The following is a 24,052-nucleotide window of genomic DNA, read 5'->3' as shown; positions in this document are numbered from 1 at the left end:
GCGTAACACTTTTTTTTTTATCGGCATGAAAGCATAACACTTAGCCCATATATTGTATATATTGTTCTTCCTGAGCCCAAACACTTCTTTTTTATATATATATTTTTTCATTTTAATAAATATAAGCCAAACTACACTTATAAATAAATATAGGTTAAACCATACATGAACCTTACAAAATATTTTAGGGCCTTTAAATTGATCCTAAAACAACAACAAAAAAACCAAAAAAACCATTGAGCCTAAAGCATTTTACTAAATTTGAAAGTCCTATCTTTGAGCCAAAATTTTGAAGCCTAAGGCACAAGTCTTACTGGCCTCAGGCCATGTTTCTGGAGCACATTTTCATGCAACTTTTGAGCACAAAATTGTTCACACGTTTTCGATGAGCTAGAATCAACGTAGTTGCATTATGTTTTGCATTTACAGATTTCTTATGGTCTTACTTCCCTTTCGTAAGAAATCAAGGGCATGTTTCTAAAATAAGTTTTTGTGCAACTTTTGAGAACAAATTTCGTCACAAGATTTCGTTGGGAGTTTGGTATGAAATACTTCATTCCCATAAGAACTGTTCCAAAACACATTTTTTGTGCCATTTTCAACAGAGATTCAACACAATTGCATGGAGAAAGCATAGGATACGCCTTGTCTTTCCAGCTCATAATTTTCTCAAAGAACTTCCAACCAAAAACAAATGAAGCATCATGTTTTTTGAACACATTTTCATGCCACTTTTTGAGTACATATTTCGTCAACCACTAAAAAAAGAGCATTAAGCTAGTTCTAATAAGTTGGTAGTGCAAGAAATAAAAAAAGCCAAAAAATAAAAAAATAAAGAGCAAAACATCAAATTGATTGAAACTACCATGTGCTCATTGTTTTAGAGCTCCTAAACAATTTTCTTTGTTGTTTGAGATGGGGAAGGTGGTTCTGTGGCCTAAACTGAAACCCATACCCAATTGTTAATGAAAACACAATGAAAATTACTCAAACTTAAGCTTGCTCGTTTACCTGTCTGGTTTAATTTTCAACTTCTTGTTTCACAAAAAAAATTCAAAAATTAAAAATTAATTTGCTGAACGAAATAAAAAAAAATTATGGATATATTACAAACACACCCCTAACATTTACTTGAATTACAAATTACCCCTTGTAATTCTAGAAATTACTTTACGCCCTCAAAAGTTTTAATTTCATAACATATATCATTTTATTAATAAATGATCAAATTAATTAACAACTTTTAATAATGTTAAAATTTTATTTTAATTAATAATTCAAATAATTTTATTATTGTATAAGTAAACAATTAAAAATTTCACTTTGTCAATTAATTCTATTAAATAAAAAATTTTGATAGAGAGATATTTGTACTTTTTCAAAGCACATGGATAATTCATATTTAAATAAATCTCAAAAGGTATATTTATAATTTATTCTAAAATCAAAAGCACTTGTAATTTTTACAAGAATTATATCTTTTGAACAATCAAAAAATTCATGAAATATTTTTTAATATTTATTTTGGGTAAATTACACTTTGCCCTCCTAAAGTTTCAACTATTTCCCACTTTGGCCTTTTAAGTTGTATTTTCCCTATTTTGGTTTGTAATCCTTCTCACTTTGGTCCCTTAAGTTTGATTTTTCCGACTTTGGCCCTTCATTTTTATAATCATTCTCACTTCCCTTCATTTTTATAATCATTCTCACTTTAGCCCTTCATGTTTGCAATCATTCCCATTTTACTCCTAAACAAACTCCATCTAAAAAAACAACAAACTAAAGATGCAAAAAATAAATTAAAAAAATTGGAATTTTTTTGTTTTCAATAAACTTTTTTTTCAAATTTATTCATAAACATTATTGCATTACAATTGCAACTAGATTAAATGCAGCTAAAAAAACAAATTTAACTAAAAAAAAAATTTCACTAAATAAAAAATAATAATTTCAAAATTAACAATATAAGTGTTTTAGCCAGTATATTTCATTTCTTAGTTAAATTTGTTTTTATTTTTTTTGTTACATCTAATCTAGATGCAGCTATAATCTAATAATGTTTATGAATAAATTTGAAAATAAAATTCATTAAAGACGAAAAAAAATTCTTATTTTTTTATTTTTTACACCTTTAATGAATTTTTTACATTAAACATGGAACTGATGTGACAAATTCTGATAATTTTTTAAATGGAAGTTAATCTAGGAATAAAGTAAAAGAAAATTACAAATATCAAGAGCTTGATTGCAAACATAAAATACCAAAAGTAAGAAAAATTAAACTTTAAAGAACTAAAGTGAAAAGGTTTATAAACATGAAAGTCAAAGTGAAAAATTAAATTTGAAGGGCCAAAATAAAAAAATAGATAAAACTTTAAGAAGATAAAGTATAATTTATCCATTTATTTTTACCAAAATAATTTTCATTTCTTAAAAAAATTTCTCAAAATCAAACCCAACAACGCTTTAGAGTCTTCCATTTCTAGGGATGGCAATGGATAACCTACCCTGTGGATATCCATGGAGACCCAACCTAAATACATGGGTTTCCCCTTTTTTTCTTATCCATTGGGTAGGGTAAGTGATATTCTTTAAATATCCATAGGGAATGGGTTGGGGATACGTACCCACTAATTTCCCCATATGATTTTTTTTTTTTTTTAAGATTCACAACCAAAACTAAATATACATTCAATTTTTTTTTCTTTTATTTATTTATTTATTTTTTCACGTTCACAGCCAATTTTTTTTTTTTTTTTTAAGATCCACAACCAAATCTAAATATACATCTAATTTTTATTTTTATTTTTAAGGTTCACAACCATTTTTTTTTAATTTTTAAGATTCATAACCAAAACTAAATATACATTCAATCTTTTTTCTTTTGTTTTTCTTTTAATTTTTTTTTAAGGTTTAAGGTTCACAATTTTATTTTATTTTTTTATTTTTATTTTTATTTTTTTTTAAGATTCACAACCAAAGCTAAATATACATTCAATCTTATTTTATTTTATTTGGCTCAACAATAAAATCAAATACACATCAATTAACATTGTCATATTATTCTTGTCAAATTTTATGCATATCTAGAATTTTTTAAATTTATTTAAAAAAATTAAGGACACTGTCTAGTGCAGGTTTCGGTTTGCTTTTCTATGTTATTTTATTTTGTTATGTATTGTAATTTTCAGAATGGTTTGCTTGTTCTGAAATTTCAATTAACGAGTATGAATCTATTTGTTTTATGTTATCACACAATTTATACAACATATATATATATATATATATATATATATATATATGAATGTTTTTAAAAATAAGAAAATTATAAAGAATCAAAACAAGCATGAGTCGTGATTGGTTAGAAAGGATGGGTACAAAGATTTATTTGCTGGAAAAACAAAAAGGGGATACAAAGTCTTACTAAATAATTTTTTTTTTAAAATAAAAGAATTTTTCTTAGTTATGAACAGATTTAACTGAAATCAGCTTGTTTCCCAATGTTATGCTTCATTTATTTAGATAGAAAATATTTTAATGAAAAATATTTTTTATAAAAAAAATTAAAAATATATTTTTTTATATTTGGTGGTGGTGGTGATGGAACGAAGGTGAAAGTAGAGATTGTGACATAGTGGTGGGGTGATGACGACAGTGATGATGGTAGTGGCTATGGTGATGGTTGTGTTAGGGGTGAGCATGGTCCGGATTGGACCGGATTGGGATAAAACCAGGACCAATCCGTTATCTACGGTTCCTGAAAAATCGGAACCAATCCGATCCGTTTAAATCTTGGAACCAATCCGAACCAATCCATTTCAACACGGATTGGATCGGTTTAGAACCACGGATTCACATAATTAAATAACAAAAATATATATATATATATATAATACTTTAATTTTATAAAAATATAAACATAGCGCTATATTAGTTCTACAATAGCAACATGTTTTTTTTATAATAGCGACATAATGTTCTAGAATTTAAACAATCATAAAAAAACTAGTTTCATCATAAGTATTTAGATCATTACAAATTAAAACTAAAAAACAAAAGTAATAAAAGAAGATATTATACGAGGTTTAGGTTTGAGTTTAGATTTTATATAGAATAAGAGAAGATACTATGGGGGAGGATGTATAATAAAAATATAGACTATTTGTATACGGTCCGGATCGGTTCCAATCCGGAACCGTGAGGTTCAATCCGGAACCAATCCGTGGACTACGGATTTTTAATTCTTCAATCCGGAACCGAACCACGGATTCGAAAAACCAATCCAAACCTATCGGATTGGACTGGACTGGATCGGATTACGGATTTTACGGATTTCTTGCTCAGCCCTAGGTTGTGTGAAGGTGGGAATAATGGTGATGGTGTTGTGAAATTAATAAAAATTTAATTGAAAAAAACATTTTTTGTTTTTTAAAAGTAACAAACAACAAACTTCGTGGGGGACTAAAGGAAGAAGATGGAGGATGAATTGGGTGTGGTAAGGTATAGATATCTTAAAATGAATGGTTCAGATTTGTTAAAGGTATAATTAGATTTTGGATAAATTAAAATGAATGGTTCAAATTTGCTAAGAGAAAGATGGTTTAATGTCTAAAATATCCGTGGCTAAGAGATCAACAAATAATTCCTTATTTATATCCTAATGCAATTTAATATGGGTCTTATAACACTTTCTTAAAACAGGTTTTTTCACATTTTATTTTTTCAAACAGGCTCTTATAACATTGCAATCAAGTTCTTGTAACATGTATGGGAGAGAGAGTGAGAGAGAGATGGTTGTAATTTTTTTTTAATCTTTCACGTTCTTCCACATTTTTTTTTTCAATTACTAAAATTTATTTGATTGTCTCAAAATTATATATTTGATTATTATAAAACAAAATTTTTAATTAATTAATTAATGTGTATTTACTTTTGTTGTTGAACCAAATAAAATAAAATAAGATTAAATGTATATTTAGTTTTTGTTGTGAACCTTAAAAAAAATAAAAAATAAAATAAAAAAATAAGTTGTTAACATTAAATATATTAAAAAAGAAAGAAAAAAGATTAAAGGTATATTTAGATAAAACCTTTATAAAAAAGAAAAGAGAAGGTTGTTAACATTAAATATATTAAAAAAGAAAGAAAAAATATTGAAATTATATTTAACTTTTGTTGTGAACCTTAAAAAAAAAAATTGTTAACATTAAATATATTAAAAAAGAAAGAAAAAAGATTGAAGGTATATTTAGTTTTTGTTGTGAACCTTGAAATTGAACAAAAAAAAAAAAAAAAAATGTAAACATTAAATATATTAAAAAAGAAAGAAAAAAGATTGAAAGTATATTTAGTTTTTGTTGTGAACTTTAAAAAAAAATGAAAAATAAATAAATAAATAAATAAATAAAATTGTTAACATTAAATATATTAAAAAAGAAAGAAAAAAGATTGAAAGTATATTTAGTTTTTGTTGTGAACCTTAAAAAAAAAAAAAAAAAGTGATTGTTAACATTAAATATAAAAAATAAAAATAGAGATTAAAGTGGATGGGGAAAAATCCATACCCATTAAGAAATGGGGAGGGTGGTACCCATAGAAAATGAAAAATGGAAAAAATTTATTATAGGGGAATGGACATGAAGAATTAATATCCACCCCATTGCCCTCATTGCCATCCCTATCCATTTCTCGACCTGGGTATGAGATTTCAGTATCTTTAAATAAAAACTTTAAGAGACTGGTCTTGCGTTCAATTATATGAAACCAATTACTTAAAATTATGTTCCAGAAGGGTAGACTTTGCTTTTCAAGAAAAATAATAGGGAAAAAAATTCAGTTTTAATTTAAACTAATGAAAAATTTTAAGATAAATTACCAATATACCACCTAAAATTTACTTAAAATACAAATTACTCCTAAAATTTACTTAAAATACAAATTGCTCCTATAATTTAAAAAATTACAGATACCTCCTTATTAAAAAAAAAATTTAACAAAATTAATTGAAAAAATAAAATTTCTAACTTTTCACTTACATAATAATAAAATAATCTAAATTATTAATTAAATTTTTTTTAATATTATTAAAAAATTATTAATTAACTTAATAATTTATTAATAAAAAGACATTTATTATGAAATTAAAAACTTTAAAGACATAATGTAATTTTTTAAATCACAAAAATAATTTATAATTTAAATAAATCTCAAAAAATATATTTATAATTTAGTTAAAAATATATTTATAATTTACCTAAAAAATTATAATATTAGAAACAAATTACTCTTAAATCTAAATTGAAAAATAATGGTCCATCCAATTTGGTCCATCCAATTTTAGAATTCAAACCAAATAGCCCTATCTATCTTGTATGCATTGTATTTTCTTGATTTGGAGTGCAATTTTATTTAAATTTTTTCCTAATGTTGACCATGTGTAGATAAAGTAGATTTCTACATTTATATATATATGTATATATTTGTGAGTGAATAATGTTACCCCATTTATAGTGTTATTAATACATTATTTGTTTTTTTTTATGATATTCGTCCCTAATATAACATTGATATTAGTTAACATCTAAATAATCCAAACTACTAACACACTACAATATTCCCAATAATCATAAAACAAACATCACGATGACAATGCACCAACTAAAACCTCAATGTTACATCACACAATCATTGTCTGACAACAAAAATGTCAAATGACATCTACACATACAAAACCCACAATAAAATAATAACCACACCACCAAAATCTTAATATACTCCAAACCTACATTACCATTCACATATAACAACAATACAATGCAAATCTATAACATTATCGACTAGACATTACATATAAAAATAAATAAAGATATTGTCAACACAATCAAAATATTGATATTTATCACAAAAAAAAAATATATATATATATATATATCAAAACATACACCTAACACTAGTGCCCACTAGCACAACCCCCATGACGACGCAATAAACGTACACAAGCCAATTATCCGTCAATAACATCAACTCAACAACAAAATGACGCCGGTCTCAATCCCAATCATTGTTTTGATAGAATTGGAGATTTATATTTAACATTGTCAAAATCAAGTAGACAACAGACAAAAAAATTTACACCCATTAATATTTGAGAACCACAATATTTCAGTCTTCGTGTCTTCCATTTTGATCGAGATAGAAAGAAAATAGAAAATGACAATAGTAAATTTTTTGAGCACAAACATAATTTTCACTTCACCAAATCTCTAATTTAACCATGACATTTAAGACAACTCAACCGAACACCTTGTACAAAAACATAATTACCACTCAAATAGTACTCTTATCAATGCATAAAATAAAATGCAAGACTATGAGATGATTGATGCATTTCCTTAATTTTAACTATTAATATTTATAAATTTCACCACTCTATTTATAATTAATTTTAAAAATGTATACTTAATGAAATTTTCACTAAGAAATAAGGCATATAATTTGATCAAATTTTTAACCGAGACAAATGTTCATTTTTTAAATAACTTCCTGTCTAATTTTTATAACTTTTTAAAAAAAAAAAATTAATTTATTCTCATTTTTAGTTGTATAATAAACTTTAAAAAAAATAACATAAAAGTAGAAAAAAAATTAACTCAAAAAACAAAGAATATTCTAATCTTACTACAAAATTAAGGAAACATTTTCAAACAAACATTACTTTCTTTATTTCCTTTTCTGATTTCTGTACTTAACGCCACTTACAAATTTGAGTTAAATTGAAAACTCAGTAGATAATGAATTTAGCATATTCGAACCCCAATTTTAGCCTAGCTCATTATGTTATAAAGTAAATTTTTAGGGTTTTACAGTGTGTTCATAAAACATAAGAACTTCAGATTTTTAGCACAAACAAAATGGAGATTATTAGAGAACAAGTAAACACCCAAATGTAGTGCTCTTATTTGGCTCCAATCTCGTGGATATTCAAGAGAAGAAGTTGATGAAAACACATAATTTATGAGTTTTTTCAGTCCCTACACCCATATTTAGTAGAATTTATTTACAAGGGCAAGGGAATAGTTAAAACTCAAATATAGAAAATAGTTCTTCAACAACATTTGTTCAATACAACTAAAAAAACAGTCAAATCTTTGCCTCACCCATTTTCCCATTCAAACCAGTGTTGTAATTTCAAAATTCAATAAAAACACAAATAAAATACTAAAAAAAAAAAGGGAGAATGAGCCTCAGTGAAATCCAGTAAAGTCATATGAAATGTAGCTTCACCAAGTAGGTTCTCCCTGTCAAGACAGGGGCTTGGCTCCACTACACCTCAAACAAGTGGATTATATCATCACTGGCAGTCAAACAAAATTACAAACTACAAATCTAACAAATGATTGTTATGTACAAATAAAATTCAAAGCAAATACATGATCTTTTTTTTTAAAAAAAAAAAAAACTAATATACAAAATTTTATTGATATCAGAATTTTTGATTGCACACAAAATGTAAAGGCTCAGAGTATGTAACAGCTTATCAATCAAGAATTTTCAGAAGCAGAACTGGCATTTTATAGCTGTAGAATAATCTTCACTGCCAATAACGAAATCGCAAACCAAAAAATAAATCCAAAAACAATATAAACATAACTCACAAATTGAAGTCAGCTCATACCAAGAAATTCAACCATCGTTTCCGTTTATGCTTCATTGATTACTCTCAGAAGCGCGGATAAAATATAATCATCGCCGATAATACACTAAAAAAAACCAAAATTTTCTTGCAGCTAATTTTCTCGAGAAAATTGAGTAGTATAGCGGATGTTTTTAGAGGCAAAACGATAATAAAGAGTTGAACCCCCACGTTAACACCGCCGAGATCGATCTATGCCCCCATGACTAGACCTTTTTTCATTATTGGAGCGGCTTGAGGCAAACGTAGGAACTATGAAATTTCTTACGATGGCAAGCATAGTGTGTACTGGTTTTAGCATGCTAATGCTGTTAATTTGTTTAATGTTAAAATGAATGTTGTAAACTTATACATTTGGTTTTGAGAGTTCTTGGTTTGGGTATATATGTTGTTATGCTGGTTTTGTGTTCTTGAACCATCTATGGCAAAGCAACAGTGGAGTTTTGTTTGGGTGTAAATGTTATTGTGCTCTTTTTGTGTTCAACAGTGGAGTTTTGTTGCTGGGTTCTTCAACCATCTATGATTTACTGTTTTTGTTATGAGTTTTGATGTGAACAAGAAAGGTTATGAAGAAATAAACATGGGTTTTGCAGTTGATTTATCAAGAAATACTTGTGGCCAAACTAAAAGGCTAACAACACAGATATCTAACAAAAATAGATTAAACTGTTGGTGAACATCTATTCAACATCCATATTTATAACAAAAATACATTATATCTGTTCAAGACAATAGATATCTATTCAACACTTGTTCAATATCCATATCTATAACAAAAATAGATAAAACTGTTCAACATCCAGAATCTATATCTGTTCAAACATCCAACCAACACCGATTCAACATCCATATCTATAACAAAAATAGATTAAACTATTCAACGTACAGAATCTATATCTATTCAAACATCCAACCAACACCTATTCAACATCCATATCTGTAACAAAAATAGGGAACCTAAACAACACAGCAGCACAACATAGCAGCACATCAGCAGCACAGCAACACAACCGCAAAGCCTATAGCGGCACAGCAGAACAACGGGCAGCATAGAAGATCAGCATCAAAGTGTAGGAGTGCAGTAGATGTTCAGCAGAGTAGAAGAGCAGCAACCAGCACTGCCTGTGAGTATCAACATAAACGAAAAAACACAACCAACAGGAAGCTATGCTCAGACCTGTAACAGAAATTGACAAAACAAGTGATGAGACTTGATTGGATCCAAAATCACTTTAAACCATTACATTACAAGTGATGAGACTTGATTGGATCCTAAAGAAACCAAAGTATCGAAAGTTTACAAAACAAAATCTTAAAATTACTACTAAAAAACTAGAAATAGAAAGGGACATTTGGATCCACATCTATATTCAACTAAAAAATTTTTGAAGTAATTGATCCACTTTGACTGCTTATATTGGTCACCATTCCTGAATGACTAAGAGATCCGGTTCCAATATTATCCACCATTTGCATTGGGCTACCTCGTACCTATTCAATGCAAGTAAATAATATGAACAAATTTTGTGACAAACATATCTGCAAATGAAAATAAGCAACAAAATTTCATGTCATATTTTTAAAACATACCGGTACATACATACTCTCCTGTGTGCCATCAATACACGGACTCACTTGCATTACATCCATAAAAGCAAAATTCAAATTACAACCCTATAGGAACACACATTGTTGAGTGATTGAAGTAAACAAAATTCTAAGATTTACATATCAAACAAAATAAAAAATTTACCTGTATTTTTTTATGCCTTTTTATTCTTTCCCTTCAACCGATTTACTATTTTATCCACTTTGCTAACCTTCCGTTTGGTACATGGACGGCCTCTTTGGTGAGCAACCATAGGACTAAGCACCTTGCGAGTCATGCTTATATTTGTAGAACTGCGACCGGCCTGAGTTTTGGGGGAAGTATTAGAAGGTTGGATAGTACTAGTAAAAGGTGGGACACAACTAGTAGAAGGTGGCACATTACTCGCACAACTTGCCTCAACCTGTCTCACTCTAGCCTTGATTTCTATCAACCCAAGTTGAATGACTTTGTGCTTAGCATCATCGTTAGAAGCAATTTCTATAATTTCATCCATTGTCTTGTCGTAGTTATCATGCACCTTTGTATTCAGAACAACCCCATATGTAGTGTATGTGGTAGGAATGCATGTGTACCCTCTTTCCAAATCTTTTCTCCATCTCGGTACAATGTATTTATCTGGAACCTCATATGTGGACCTCTCAAGGAGCACACTAAGTGAATGGGCACACATAATAAGTACAAATTGATCCTTTCTCTTCCACAAGAGTTGCACAACAATACAATAATCGTTTCATTTCTGCTTGAACCTCTTTAAATTATGCATTTGTGTAGGCTGCACAAAATTGCTTCTCAAAAGCATACATTGTCAGGCAATCATACAATTTGTTTCGAGATTTAAAATCTGCTTTGGTATTTTTCTCCACCTTACTCCTCAAGGCATTGTTATACTGCTCAACAAATTGCTTTAAAGTAGTCTTCGAGTTGACATATCCATCAAAAAATGCATTCATGCTCTCACTTCGCTATGTGGTTGACATACCAGCCCAAAAAATGTCTTTCACATAGGCAGGAATCCACCCATGTCGCTCATCATATGATACCCCCAACTAATCGTTATCATATAGACTAAACTTTGAAATCATTGCTTGCCATTCTTCATCAAATTCATTTTTTGTGAAAGACTCATAAACTGCCTTTTGCAAAGAAAACTTTATGGATTCATATTCGAATAGGCTCTCAATTTTTCTAAAATTTTCTTCATTATATGCCAAAAACACCAACGATGTCAAGCCTGTGGGAAGACAATTTGTAGGGCATTTTGCATAGCTTTGCACTAGTCAATTATTGTAGCATTCGAAAAAGTGTCTGGCATGCAACTTAACCAAGCTCTGAATAGCCATACAAATGTCTCAGTGTTCTCATTACATAACAGCCCACAACCAAACAAAATTGACTGCCCATGGTGATTAACTCCTACAAACGGAGCAAACGGCATGTCATATTTGTTTGTCAAATAGGTTGTGTCAAATGTGACAACATCCCCAAATGCTTTATAAGCTGCCCTACTCCTTGCATCTTCCCAAAATAAGTTTCGCAAGCATCCTTCTCCGTCAAAGTCCATTTCAGAGTAGAAGTTCGAATTTTGTTGTTGCATCCTATGAAAATAAAACGCAACTAATTCGACTCCTACTCCAAGCCTCAATCTTCTAGCCTTCTCAATGTGATTCCTTACATTTCATTCGTCAAATGTTAATGCCTCAAATCCCCCTGTTTCAACAACCATAGAATGAAAATTCCTAGACACCCCTATCCTTGCCTCATCGTTTATTTCTAATATTTTTTTCACAGGAGTTAGAATTCACTTATTCATTACAAAATGCCATGAGTCACTAGGAACCAAGCCGCGAGTATGCTCCAGCACAACGGTTGTCAACTTAAACGTTCCATCCTTTTGTAGACTTTTTCTTACTTTTGCTTTACAATCGTTTTTAGATGACAAAGATGGTTCTAGCGAGTTCACTTCCGATCTTTTTCTTCTCCTTCTCGCCCGAGTACACTCAATTCCAAAGTATTTTAGTTCCCCATCATTACCAAAATTTTGTGTTCCATAAGCTATAGCAAATCCAAAGTGCTTTGCATATTTTGCATAAAATGCATACACTTCTTGCTTTGAAGTAAAACACATCCCCTGCTTTGGTTCCTCAACTTCACCACTCTCAGGTTCTTCAACTTCCTGACTAGGATTGTTTGAACCTTCCATCCTTTTGTTGCTAAAATGAAGCTTCTAGGTTGACAATTCAAAACATTTGAAACGGGAATTGATCAAAAACATGTGAAACATAATTTTGATGCAATACTATCGAGAATTTTGTGAAACATGTGACAATCAAGATAAAGGACAATATCGAGAAAAAAACAAGCTGGGAGCAATATACTTTATGGCATTCAAAAATTATCACATACAAAATTCAGGTTATAGGCATATCACATTCCACCAAAAAACAAGAAGAAAATGGATAACAGCTTCATTTTCTACAAGAAGAAAATAAGTAAGCTGGGAGCTATCTACAAAGACAGTTCAAACAACTTCATTTTCTACAAAATGGATAACAAATTTTGTTCAATGAATGTTCAATCTCTTTCTATGTGGACTCTTAACAAGCACATACAATGCATCAATACAAAAACACCAAAATCATGTTATGGACCAAGAAGATTGCAACCAATGTAAAGAAAATATGAGCAAAATCATAGACCAACCAGATTTCAACCAATGTAAAGCAAATGTCAATGTTTGAAGCAATACCAATGGCCCACAAATCAATTCTTTGTTGGTGGGTGGAGCCGAAATTTTTAGTGAAATCAGAGGAATTGGAGAGTGGTAGACGGTGGTCAATGGTCACCGATAGGTCGTCGTCATCGTCGCCACCTAGGTCGTGGTCTTTCTATCTCCCGAGAAACAGAGCTGCTAGGTCGTAATATTATTTGTTTCTAAGTCGTAATATTGTTTTGCAGAAGCGTGAAATCCACATAGGTATTGTTGTGCGTAATGAGTGGGCAGACGACTTGATTCGCGCCATTCGCGCCAATGTCATTCGAGTTCTGTAGCAGCTATGTTCAAAAATATTTTTTTGAGTTTTCAATTCATATTTTAGTTTTTAGTGCTTTTTTAAATTTTTAATATATATATATATATATATATATATTTTTGAGTTTTTGGATTTACTTGTAGATACACTTTTAAAAAGTACGAAATTTGTACCAAAAAAAAATCTCAAAAATTTCTTGAATACAAAAAAATACAAAACTTATGTACATTTTCATATTTTGTTATATTTAAATTTTAAAATATATATATATATATATATATACTTCTTAAGCATATTTAGATTAAGTGGATCTAAAAAGTAAAAAAATTAAAAAAAATTACCAATTGAAAACTTAAAAAAATATTTTTGAAAATTCCAAACCAAACATAGTGAGTTTTTGAAAATGTCTCTCTCACACACAATTAAAAAAAAAAAAAAATTACCAAATTACAAAAGGGTGACCTCTGGATTAGTCCCTATGAAGCCGAAGCCCCAGAGGTCATAATTGCTTAGTGACTAAAGCACTAAAAAGAATAATTTTAACATTAGAAGATTTAAAAAAAAAAAATCAATTTCAACAATTCAATCAATCTAATAAATTAATACATTCTTGTAATGTAAAACTATTAATAAATCCAATAAATACAGAGAGCGAGAGATGAGGAATAAATGATGGAAAGAAGGTGCTAAGAAGTTACTTTGACTGAAATTTTTCGGTCCAAGTAAATTTAACCATCAATTACATTGATGGGTTACCGTTCTAACTAATTGTTAGAGAGACATTTCCAAAAACAAAATTATCTTATTATATAGATATTTTAAATTGGGGAATGTTAATAACAAGGGAAAATCTATGGTATGCACCTTGTTTTGTATTTTTTGGTGTGTTACATATTTTTGTGATACATATTACATTTTTTTAATAAGAGTTGCGATAATTTGTAATTGAGAAATGAAATTACACATTTTTGTTATTACACATTTTGTGGTTAGAAAATATCTTGACAAAAAAATATGTAAGATCATCACAAAAATGTGTAACACTGCTACAAAATGCATAATTTTATTTCTGAATCACAAATTAACATAACTCTTATAAAAAAAAAAAATGTAACAATTATCACAAAAATACATACTTATCAAAAAGACGTAATAAGTGTATATAGTACATACCCTTTAAAAGGGTATGTATGTACTGTACAACGGCTATGACATTTCTTCAGTCCTCTATTAAACTAAAGGTGTTGTTGGGCCTTATAAACTCATTTTTGGGTTCTATTTTGATAATTTGAACATTTTAGATTTGAGGATTCGTTAAGTATACCATTCCTGCAAAAAAATCAAGTCGATTGAATAATGACAACCATGTGTTTAGATAAGTTTTATATTAAAAAAAAATAGACGATGAAAAAACAAATAGTTCATACAAAATTGACCTTTTGTTATTCAATCAACTTGATTTTTTTGCATGGATAATGTATTTGACAAATCTTAAAATGTGAACAATTCAGATCAGTGAAATAGGACTTAAAAGTGAGTCCATTAGATCAGACTAAACGGCCCAATCTGATTACAGATTGGAAACAGTTCAATCGCTTGTACAATAATTATAATAGGGGGGCAAAAACAAAAGTGACTTACATATAGGTTTTAATAAGTGGACCAATTGTCAAATAAGTACTATGATAATTAATAACGTTTTTTATCAAATACCATTAAAAAAAAGTTGATAATTATTAATTTTTAACAACAGTTTGTAAATTGTCACAAAAAATGTTACTAATTATAGCAAGAGTTTAAAAAAGTCATCACAAAAAAATGTCACTAATTTTCAACTTTTAGCGACAGTTTAAAAAATTCGTTCCTGTAAAACGTCACTAATTATAAATTTTAGAGACAATTTATAAAAATCGTGACAAAAAAATCACTAATTATCAATTTTTAACGACATGTAAAAAATCACTATACAAAATTTATTTTTAACGATAATTTTATTAAAATTTATTTTTAATATAATCTAATAAAAATTAAATCTAACTATTAAAACTTATTAATAATTTACCTAAACAGAATGACCTCACCTCCAACCAAGTAACAATCATCACTCGTCTTCAGGCTGAGGCCCACCTCACTATCATTTTCCTCCTTATTGCCAATGTGCTTTCTCGTGAGCAGCGATTCCTTCTCCTCAAATTGCTGATATCTTATCCCCATATTGCATTATCATTGTCATGATTTTTGGGGGAGTTATTACAGTTTGCATTTTAAAAAACAAAAATGCTTTAGAGCTCTAATATAAGAGCTCTAATAGCTCTAATGGGAAGGTGAGACCTACCCTGATGTGTCATTTATAAATCTTCGTTGTACATAGTCTTTAAAAAAATAATTTCCCTTATACGAAACTAACTATTGAAATCATAACAAAATATTTTTTTTAATATATTAATAATATTGTTTCGACAATTTAATTTGATGAGATTTTATATTTTAAAAATGTTGATGCTAATCTCATTTATTAATGGTATCGAACACACACATCATTTTTTTATATTTGTGACAAATCAACTATTTAATCGGAGATGGGGTGGCCATTGTACCCCGCACATCAGTCCCTGTTGTGCAGTCATATAAGCCTGTTTTGATATTCATTTTGATAATTCGAACTATTCATTTTTAGAGTATATTGCGTAGAACATACCTGTAAAAAATAAAAGTTGATTAAATATCATCAACTCTTGCATCCACTCACATTTGTATTTAGTTTTATATTTGAAATCACATTTGTCATTTATTTTTGTAAATACAAATGCAATTCGATAAAATGGTTAACAATATTCGATTAACTTGATTTTTTAATAAGTATATTTTACTTGATGTATTTTAAAAAATAAATAATTTCTATCATCAAAACGAGACTTGAAATAGACCCATATGACAACACAACAATGGTTATTGTGCCCTCTCCTCTCTCACAGGGCCGGCCCTGCCCTAAGGCAGGTAAGGCTTGTGCCTTAGGCCCCATATTTTGGCCCAAAAATAGGGCTCCCAAATTTAAAAAGTTGATATAGGTTCAACATTTTTTTTTTTTTTGGTTTTAAGATCAATTTAAAGAGCCCCAAATGTTTTATTGGGCCCACGTATAATTTAGTCCATATTTATTTATAAATGTGTTTGGCCCATATTTATTAAAATGAAAATACATAAATAAATAAATAAAAAACAATAGGACCCCTAAATTTGGTAAAACATATAAACATAAACATATACAACATATGGCCCCTAAATTTGGCCCAAAAATATGGCTCCTAAATTTGGCCCAAAAATAGGGCCCTATAATATTTTATCAAATTTAGGGGCCCTATTTTCAGGGGCCAAATTTAGAGTAAATAATTAAACAATAATATTACAATCTCAAATATTTTGGTGGTGAATTCTAAGGTGCAAATTAAATATTATTGGAGGATCTTTTAATTAATTTTAAACCTAAAATAAATTTATGGTGAAAGTCTTTAATTTAGAGACAAGGTTTATTATAAAAATAAAAATAAAAAGAGAGAGAGAGGAAGGGGTGACTTGAACTCTAGACCACAAGGTTAATATATAAGACTCCTACCATTTGAGTTGCATGTAACTTATACATATGTTTTGTATATTTATCTATTTATTTGACCTATGTGTGCCCACCACTAGTATAAAATAAAATAAACACAAACCCTACTCTATTTTTTGTTCACCACATAGGGCAACAACAGCAGCCACGGGAGAGGGTTAGAGCGAAGGAAAAAAAGAAACCACATGTGAGATTTTAGGATCTATATACTAGAAATCAAAACAATATGAATATAAGTAACTACTAAAATATAAACTCAGATACATACCATTTGATTCTATTATTGTCTTGAGTTTTGCTTCCTTGAAAGAATATGGCATTCACAATTGGAAAACCTTAGCACCAGCTCTCCCCCTCCTTCTCCTAATCTTTATGTTGTCTTTCAATGGGGCTAACAACCTTTTGATCTACATATATATAGATATATGTAAACCCTAATAAGGATAGGAGAGGGGACTGGGCCTAAATAAAACAATTACTGGGCCCTCCCATTAAGGAACCCAAATAATTTAAAACAGGCCTTATACCTCCATATCACATATCTACATATAAAATAATATATATATACTAAGATGACCATGGCCCAAACTTTATGGATCACAATAATAATTTTGGTCTCATACCAGTCAATCTATCTGAATCACGTTCAACCCGTTTTTCACAAACCAAACAAAATAACCAGTCAATCTATCTGAATCACGTTCAACCCGTTTTTCACAAACCAAACAAAATATAATCAATGGCAGCCTAATTAAGAATAAATTCTTATATGTTTATATGTTTTATCAAATTTAGGGACCCTATTGTTTTTTATTTATTTATTTATGTATTTTCATTTTAACAAATATAGGCCAAACACATTTATAAATAAATATGGGCTAAATTATACATGGACCCAATAAAACATTTGGGGCTCTTTAAATTGATCTTAAAACTAAAAAAAAAAATGTTGAACCCATAACAACTTTTTAAATTTGGGAGTCCTATTTTTAGACCAAAATATGGGATCTAAGACACAAGTCTTACCTGCCTTAGGGCAGGGCCGGCGCGTAGTTGCATTACGTTTTGCATTTACAGATTTCTTATGGTCTTACTTCCTTTTCGTAAGAAATCAAGGGCATGTTTCTAAAATAAGTTTTTGTGCAACTTTTGAGAACAAATTTCGTCACAAGATTTCGTTGGGAGTTTGGTATGAAATACTGCATTCCCATAAGAACTGTTCCAAAACACATTTTTTGTGCCATTTTCAACAGAGATTCAACACAATTGCATGGAGAAAGCATAGGATACGCCTTGTCTTTCCAGCTCATAATTTTCTCAAAGAACTTCCAACCAGAAACAAATGAAGCATCATGTTTTTTGAACACATTTTCATGCCACTTTTTGAGTACATATTTCGTCAACCACTAAAAAGAGAGCATTAAACTAGTTCTAATAAGTTGATAGTGCAAGAAATAAAAAAGGCCAAAAAAAAATAATAATAAAGAGCAAAACATCAAATTAATTGAAACTACCATGTGCTCGTTGTTTTAGAGCTCCTAAACAATTTTCTTTGTTGTTTGAGATGGAGAAGGTGGTTGTTAATAAAAACACAATGAAAATTACTCAAACTTAAGCTTGCTCGTTTACCTGTCTGGTTTAATTTTCAACTTCTTGTTTCACAAAAAAAATTCAAAAATTAAAAATTAATTTGCTGAACGAAATAAAAAAAACATCATGGATATATTACAAACACACCCCTAACATTTACTTAAATTACAAATTACCCCTTGTAATTCTAGAAATTACTTTATGCCCTCAAAAGTTTTAATTTCATAACATATATCATTTTATTAATAAATCATCAAATTAATTAACAACTTTTAATAATGTTAAAATTTTATTTTAATTAATAATTTAAATAATTTTATTATTATATAAGTGAACAATTAGAAGTTTCACTTTGTCAATTAATTCTATTAAATAAAAAATTTTAATAGAGAGATATTTGTACTTTTTCAAAGCACAGAAATAATTCATATTTTAAATAAATCTCAGAAGATATATTTATAATTTATTCAAGAATCAAAAACACTTGTAATTTTTACAATAATTATATCTTTTGAACAATAAAAAAATTCATGAAATATTTTTTAATATTTATTTTGGATAAACTACACTTTGCCCTCCTAAAATTTCAACTATTTCCCACTTTGGCCCTTATTTTTCCTATTTTGGTCCTTCATGTTTGTAATCCTTCCCACTTTGATAAGTTTGATTTTTCCGACTTTGACCCTTCATTTTTATAATCATTCTCACTTTAACCCTTCATGTTTGCAATCATTCCCATTTTACTCCTAAACAAACTCCATCTAAAAAACCAACAAACCAAAGATGCAAAAAATAAAAAAAAAAAATAGAATTTTTTTGTTTACAAAAAACTTTTTTTTCAAATTTATTCATAAACATTATTACATTACAAATGCAACTAGATTAGATGCAGCTAAAAAAACAAATTTAACTAAAAAAAAAATTCACTAAATAAAGAATAATAATTTCAAAATTAACAATATAAGTGTTTTAGCCAGTATATTTCATTTCTTAGTTAAATTTATTTTTATTTTTTAAGTTACATCTAATCTAGATGCAGCTATAATCTAATAATGTTTATGAATAAATTTAAAAATAAAATTCATTAAAGACTAAAAAAATTCTTATTTTTTTATTTTTTACACCTTTAATGAATTTTTTACATTAAATATGGAACTGATGTGACATTCTGATAATTTTTTAAATGAAAGTTAATCTAGGAATAAAGTAAAAGAAAATTACAAATATCAAGAGCATGATTGCAAACATAAAATACCAAAAGTAGGAAAAAATTGAACTTAAAGAACTAAAGTGAAAAGGTTTATTAACATGAAAGCCAAAGTGAAAAATTAAATTTGAAGGGCCAAAATAAAAAAATGGATAAAACTTTAGGAAGGTAAAATATAATTTACCCATTTATTTTTACGAAAATAGTTTTTCATTTCTCAAAAAAATTTCTCAAAATCAAACCCAACAACGCTTTAGAGTCTTCCATTTCTCCACCTGGGTATGAGATTTCAGTATCTTCAAATAAAAACTTTAAAAGACTAGTCTTGCGTTCAATTATATGAAACCAATTACTTAAAATTATGTTCCAGAAGGGTAAACTTTGCTTTTCAATCAGTTTTAATTTAAATTAATGAAAATTTTTAAGATAAATTACCAATACACCACCTAAAATTTACTTAAAATAAAAATTGCTCCTGCAATTTAAAAAATTACAAATACCTCCTTATTAAAAAATTTTATTTAACAAAATTAATTAAAACAATAAAATTTCTAACTTTTCACTTACATAATAATAAAATTATCTAAATTATTAATTAAATTTTTTTTTAATATTATTAAAAATTATTAATTAACTTAATAATTTATTAATAAAAAGACATTTGTTATGAAATTAAAAACTTCAAAGACATAATGTAGTTTTTAAAATCACAAAAATAATTTATAATTTAAATAAATCTCAAAAAATATATTTATAATTTACCTAAAAAATTATGATATTAAGAACAAATTACTCTTAAATCTAATTTGAAAAATAATGTTCCATCCAATTTTAGAAGTGTTTTTTCAAACCAAATAGCCCTATCTATCTTGTATGCATTGTATTTACTTGATTTGGAGTGCAATTTTATTTAAATTTTTTCCTAATGTTGACCATATGTAGATAAAGTAGATTTCTACATTTATATATATATATATATATATATATATATATTTGTGAGAATTTAGTAGAGTAATTTTCTGGATGAATAATGTTACCCCACTTATAGTGTTACTAATACATTATTTGTTCCTTTTTGTGATATTTGTCCCGATATTAGTTAATGTCTAAATAATCCAAACTACTAACACACTACTATATTCCCAATAATCATAACACAAACATCACAATGACAATGCACCAACTAAAACCTCAATGTTACATAACATAATCATTGTCTAACAACAACAAAATATACCAACTTGCCAAATGATATCTACACATACAAAACCCACAATAGATCATTGTCTAACAACAACAAAATATACCAACTTGCCAAATAATATTTACACATACAAAACCCACAATAGAATAATAACCACACCACCAAAATCTTAATGTACTCCAAATCTACATTACCATTCACATATAACAACAATCACTATGTTTTGTTTGAGTTTTTTAGATTAAATTTTTTTAAATTTAACTTTTTTAATTTGTGTTCTTTGTTTTTAGTGAATATTTTTTAAATTTTAAACATTTTTTTTATTTTTTTAAATGCACATTACTTAGATATATTTAAAAAATAAAAATATTTTAAAAGATATTTTAAAAAATTAATAAATACATAAAAATACAAAAAATATACTGAATTCTTATAATTTTTTTTATATTTTTGGTATTTAATGAATTTTTAAAAAAAAAATTAATAATTTTTTTACTTTTTAAATGTATTTATATTAAGTGTGTCTAAAAAATAAAAAAAAATATTTAAAATATTAAAAAAAATTAATAAAAACAAAAAAATACAAAAAATAAAAAAGTAAAATTTTCTGAAAAATATTTTGAAAAACTAGAAACCAAACAAGGTGAATACAATGCAAATCTATAGCATTATCAACCTGACATTACATATAACAATAAATAAAGATATTGTCAACACAATCAAAATATTGATATTTATCAAAAAAAAGAAAAAAAATATATCAAAACATATACGTAACACTATTGCCCACTAGCACAACCCCCAGGACGACGCAATAAACGTACACAAGCCAATTATACGTCAATAACATCAACTCAACAACAAAATGATGCCGGTCTCAATCCCAATCATTGTTTTGATAGAATTGGAGATTTATATTTAACATTGTCAAAATCAAATAAACAACAGACAAAAAAATTTACTCCCATTAATATTTGAGAACCACAATATTTCAGTCTTCATCTCTTCCATTTTGATCGAGATAGAAAGAACATAGAAAAAGTAAATTTTTTGAGCACAAACATAGTTTTCACTTCACCAAATCTCGAATTTACCCATAACATTTAAGACAACTCAACCGAACACCTTGTACAAAAACATAATTACCACTCAAATAATACTTATCAACGCATAAAATAAAATGCAACTTGATTGATGCATTTCCTTAATTTTAACTATTAATATTTATAAAATTTCACCACTTTGTTTATAATTAATTTTAAAAATGTATACTTTATGAAATTTTCACTAAGAAATAAGGCATATAATTTGATCAAATTTTTAACCGAGACAAATGTTCATTTTTTAAATAACTTCCTGTCTAATTTTTATAACTTCTTTAAAAAAAAAAAATTTAATTTATTCTCATTTTTAGTTGTATAATAAATTTAAAAAAAAACATAAAAGTAGAAAAAAAATTAACTCAAAAATCAAAGAATATTCTAATGTACTTATTAATGCCACTTACAAATTTGAGTTAAATTGAAAATTCAGTAGATAATATGAATTTAGCATATTCGAATCCCAATTTTAGCCTAGCTCTTTCTGTTATAAAGTAAATTTTTAGGTTTTTACAGTGTGTTCATAAAACATAAGAACTTCAGATTTTTAGCACAAACAAAATGGAGATTATTAGAGAACAAGTAAACATCCAAATGTAGTGCTCTTATTTGGCTCCAATCTCGTGGATATTCAAGAGAAGAAGTTGATGAAAACACATAATTTATGAGTTTTTTCAGTCCCTATACACCCACATTTTGTAGAATTTATTTACAAGGGCAAGGGAATAGTTAAAACTCAAATATAGAAAATAGTTCTTCAACAACATTTGTTCAATACAACTAAAAAAACAGTCAAATCTTTGCCTCACCCATTTTCCCATTCAAACCAGTGTTGTAATTTCAAAATTAAATAAAAACACAAATAAAATACTGAAAAAAAAAAGGTAGAATGAGCCTCAGTGAAATCCAGTAAAGTCATATGAAATGTAGCTTCACCAAGTAGGTTCTCCCTGTCAAGACAGGGGCTTGGCTCCACTACACCTCAAACAAGTGGATTATATCATCACTGGCAGTCAAACAAAATTACAAACTACAAATCTAACAAATGATTGCTATGTACAAATAAAATTCAAAGCAAATACATGATCTTTTTTTAAATAAATAAAAAAAACTAACATACAAAATTTTATTGATATCAGAATTTTTGATTGCACACAAAATGTAAAGGCTCAGAGTATGTAACAGCTTATCAATCAAGAATTTTCAGAAGCAGAACTGGCATTTTATAGCTGTAGAATAATCTTCACTGCCAATAACGAAATCGCAAACCAAAAAATAAATCCAAAAACAATATAAACATAACTCACAAATTGAAGTCGGCTCATATCAAGAAATTCAACCATCGTTTCCGTTTATGCTTCATCGATTACTCTCAGAAGCGCGGATAAAATATAATCATCGCCGATAATACACTATAAAAAAACCCAAAATTTTCTTGCAGCTAATTTTCTCGAGAAAATTGAGTAGTATAGCGGATGTTTTTAGAGGCAAAACGATAATAAAGAGTTGAACCCCCACGTTAACACCGCAGAGATCGATCTATGCCCCCATGACTAGACCTTTTTTCATAATTTAGATCTGAAAAAAAGCTAAAGGTGTGGCGGGGCAAATAAAAAGAAAATTAAATTCTATAAAAATTAATGGATGTAGCCGCCAAAATGACACAAATTGAGCCACGGAAGAGAAAGGTACAAAGGCTAAACTGCAACACTGGAACGGCGAGCATTCTAGCACGAGCTTTGGGGCGTTCATCGTCATTGAAATTGAATCAGAGACGCCCGGGAGAGATCGTGCAAATCAGAGAGAGAATAGCAAGAAACAAACAGGGAATGGCTTCTCTCTAGTTGTTCAACTGGATCAAATAGTTGAGATTTCTTACAAGTAGGAATCATTAAAAGAAATTTTCTTACCGGTACGAATCTTTAAAAAAATTTAATTAGATCATGTTTTTATAAACTTTACTTCTGTTTAATGATTTTTATCGGTAAAAAATCTCAACTGATCTATT

At 28.2% G+C, this 24,052-nt stretch overlaps 9 non-coding genes across 9 annotated transcripts; all 9 read right to left on the bottom strand.

Annotated features, from left to right (window-relative positions):
- Positions 1–7,941: 7,941 nt before the first annotated feature.
- On the bottom strand, positions 7,942–8,048 carry LOC114311485 (small nucleolar RNA snoR97). The gene has a single exon (XR_003646502.2). It is a non-coding gene; the product is annotated as a small nucleolar RNA snoR97 (small nucleolar RNA).
- Positions 8,049–8,240: 192 nt separating this feature from the next.
- LOC114311479 (small nucleolar RNA Z278) lies at positions 8,241–8,358 on the bottom strand. The gene has a single exon (XR_003646500.1). It is a non-coding gene; the product is annotated as a small nucleolar RNA Z278 (small nucleolar RNA).
- Positions 8,359–8,509: 151 nt separating this feature from the next.
- On the bottom strand, positions 8,510–8,602 carry LOC114311472 (small nucleolar RNA Z223). Its single transcript, XR_003646499.2, has one exon. It is a non-coding gene; the product is annotated as a small nucleolar RNA Z223 (small nucleolar RNA).
- A 62-nt stretch (positions 8,603–8,664) lies between these two features.
- On the bottom strand, positions 8,665–8,751 carry LOC114311492 (small nucleolar RNA U36a). Its single transcript, XR_003646503.2, has one exon. It is a non-coding gene; the product is annotated as a small nucleolar RNA U36a (small nucleolar RNA).
- A 13,885-nt stretch (positions 8,752–22,636) lies between these two features.
- LOC114322569 (small nucleolar RNA snoR97) lies at positions 22,637–22,744 on the bottom strand. The gene has a single exon (XR_003650798.1). It is a non-coding gene; the product is annotated as a small nucleolar RNA snoR97 (small nucleolar RNA).
- A 193-nt stretch (positions 22,745–22,937) lies between these two features.
- On the bottom strand, positions 22,938–23,055 carry LOC114322564 (small nucleolar RNA Z278). The gene has a single exon (XR_003650793.2). It is a non-coding gene; the product is annotated as a small nucleolar RNA Z278 (small nucleolar RNA).
- Positions 23,056–23,206: 151 nt separating this feature from the next.
- On the bottom strand, positions 23,207–23,299 carry LOC114322558 (small nucleolar RNA Z223). Its single transcript, XR_003650792.2, has one exon. It is a non-coding gene; the product is annotated as a small nucleolar RNA Z223 (small nucleolar RNA).
- A 62-nt stretch (positions 23,300–23,361) lies between these two features.
- LOC114322575 (small nucleolar RNA U36a) lies at positions 23,362–23,448 on the bottom strand. The gene has a single exon (XR_003650808.2). It is a non-coding gene; the product is annotated as a small nucleolar RNA U36a (small nucleolar RNA).
- Positions 23,449–23,686: 238 nt separating this feature from the next.
- On the bottom strand, positions 23,687–23,840 carry LOC114311497 (small nucleolar RNA snoR134). The gene has a single exon (XR_003646509.2). It is a non-coding gene; the product is annotated as a small nucleolar RNA snoR134 (small nucleolar RNA).
- Positions 23,841–24,052: the final 212 nt, after the last annotated feature.

The sequence above is a fragment of the Camellia sinensis genome, chromosome 7, assembly GCF_055761805.1.
Source record: "Camellia sinensis isolate YWXY chromosome 7, ASM5576180v1, whole genome shotgun sequence".
Taxonomy (NCBI): domain Eukaryota; kingdom Viridiplantae; phylum Streptophyta; class Magnoliopsida; order Ericales; family Theaceae; genus Camellia; species Camellia sinensis.
Note: the sequence above shows the minus strand (reverse complement) of the source record. Positions and strands in the feature narration are given on the sequence as shown.